This window comes from Penaeus vannamei, chromosome 8, assembly GCF_042767895.1.
Source record: "Penaeus vannamei isolate JL-2024 chromosome 8, ASM4276789v1, whole genome shotgun sequence".
Classification (NCBI taxonomy): domain Eukaryota; kingdom Metazoa; phylum Arthropoda; class Malacostraca; order Decapoda; family Penaeidae; genus Penaeus; species Penaeus vannamei.
In genome coordinates this window covers 12,685,194-12,687,693 of record NC_091556.1, presented here as the reverse complement: position 1 = coordinate 12,687,693, position 2,500 = coordinate 12,685,194, and the positions used below count along the sequence as shown (strand labels likewise).

Sequence of the window (2,500 nt, the reverse complement as noted above, 5' to 3'; positions counted from 1 at the left end):
TGTGTGTGTGTGTGTGTACATGAATATGTATATATGTGCACACATATAGACATGTATACCTATAATATATGTGCAAGTACGCTTACATAGACGTACATAAATCTATGGTATCTAGACCCAATGCCTCAAAACACAATGATGATCTCTCTCTGCATAGCCTCATCTGCCCTACAATTCATGATGTCAGGTCTTCTAAGATCTACGTAAATATTCTCAATAATGATCTGATCAATTCCACAAATCAATAAAAATCAGATCTTATCCTCTTTCGTCACAATATCAAATGACTGATTACGATTTCCATATATATGCACATATATATATTGCATATGTATATATACATATACATATAAACACATATACACACAAGACTCGAGTTCCTGGAATCCAGCTGCCGGACTTGCACAAAACAACGCAAATGGATTGTATGAGCGAAACTATTCTTTTAACCGAAAGAAAGTTAACCGGATATGCCTGAAAAGTCAGACTGTTTACTATGTACTTTTTGCTAATAGAATTGAATTTCCCTCTCAACATAATTAACTGTAATACTAATGAATCATTTGGGGTATTTGTCACTATAGGAATAACATCAAAGATCTGCATAGACTAAGAAGTGACCGTACATGCGATAAAATGATTCACAAATTTACAAAGCGCTTTATGTCTTATCTACCTTTATAATTATCAGAAATATTATTCATTAATACAGGTAGCGTGGCCGAGCGGTCTAAGGCGCTGGTTTAAGGCACCAGTCTCTTCGGAGGCGTGGGTTCGAATCCCACCGCTGCCACAGCTTTTGGCACTGCACTAGAGCATGGCTGGCCCATACGCACGACCCGGGAGAATGCCGCCAGTGTGCCGTCAGAAAAGAAATCCACGCGACATGATCTTGTGCTGTCGGTAAAAATGCCATATGCAGATACCACAGAGTCTCACATCAAGTTCAACTCACTGATTGTCCCCCAATGACAGAAAACCTGTGTTCTACCTCAAGAAAACAAACTGCAAATAAATGCAAAATGACAGGTTTAAACATGCAAACTGACTGGTTCACTTCGCCATTACAGCTTGAGCATGTCCAGTTTGACAGAGTTCTTTCTCCCTGATTTGTTAGGATTTTAGTACCTTATTCTCTCTCATGGTTAAGGTTTCTCAAACATCAATAATATAATTTCTGAATTCATCATATGTTTTCGAGCCTTCTTATCAGACAACGAATGTTTACAAACTAACTGAACGCTTTACGTGGTGAATGGCGCCTAATAAATATCCTTGAGGAACGTTGTATGATAACTCATTGTATAAGCGTATATTTTATCTTAAGTGGACCCTTTTAATAACTCCTAAGAGCCGAAAAATACTAACATAAACATTCCAGTTCTTAAAATACTAATGACTGTCAATAATCTTTAAACCGCATGACCTCATCTGCCCATGGAATCACATGTTATGAATTATAATATAAGTCTTGTTTCTGCACACATGGAACTGAGTGACAGGTTATTGTCTTCAAACTCTGACCTTTTGCAAAGTTCACCGGAGTTCAAACCAACGTCCAGTGATTCTCCAAATCCTACAGCATCAACCAGTGTATCATGTGGTGGAAATAACATTGCCACGTGTACACCAAATATTGGAATAACTAGTACAGTATTGAAAGAGGTGGTCTTTGGCAGGAAGGAAGTGCGGAAGACCAGGCGGTTTGGCGGTCGCAGGTCCGAGACGCCCTTCGCGAGGAGGAGGCTGGTCTTCGAGGCGGAGTAATCTTTTGCATATTTTTTATAATTCACTAAGACAATAATAAACGTATATATATTTCCCGTTTCGTCTTCTCCCAATAAAACATGAAGGATGGCACAAAAGAGTGGTGTATTTTACCAACATTGAAATAGGAAATTACAAATCATTAAATTAGAGACTGGCAGAATAAAGCGTGTAAACTAAAAAATTAATCCTGATGAAATCTAATTTCATCCAACTAATATTTTCTGAATTACTACGTTCCATTTCATGCTATATCATGTGTGTGTACATATATATGTACACACACACACACACACACACACACACACACACACACACACACACACACACACACACACACACACACACACACACACACACACATACATATATATATATATATATATATATATATATATATATATATATATATATATATATATATACATGTATATGTTTATATGTGTATAAACACACACATACACACTAATACACACACACATGTATATATATGAATATATTATACATTTATATATATAATTACATATTTCTATATTTCTATTTATATATATATATATATATATATATATATATATATATATATATATGTATATATATATATACGTATACACATATAAATACACACACACATATATATGTACAAATATACATATATAATTATAAACATACACACACACATATATACATATATATAAATATACGCATATATACGTGCATACATACATGCATGTAT

General features: G+C 34.8%; 1 protein-coding gene and 1 non-coding gene across 8 annotated transcripts in view; one reads left to right on the top strand and one right to left on the bottom strand.

Annotated features, from left to right (window-relative positions):
- LOC113829876 (solute carrier family 49 member 4 homolog) overlaps positions 1-2,500 on the bottom strand; it is a 112,727-nt gene that overhangs the window by 43,202 nt on the left and 67,025 nt on the right. The window lies entirely within an intron of this gene.
- TRNAL-AAG (transfer RNA leucine (anticodon AAG)) lies at positions 712-793 on the top strand. Its single transcript has one exon. It is a non-coding gene; the product is annotated as a tRNA-Leu (tRNA).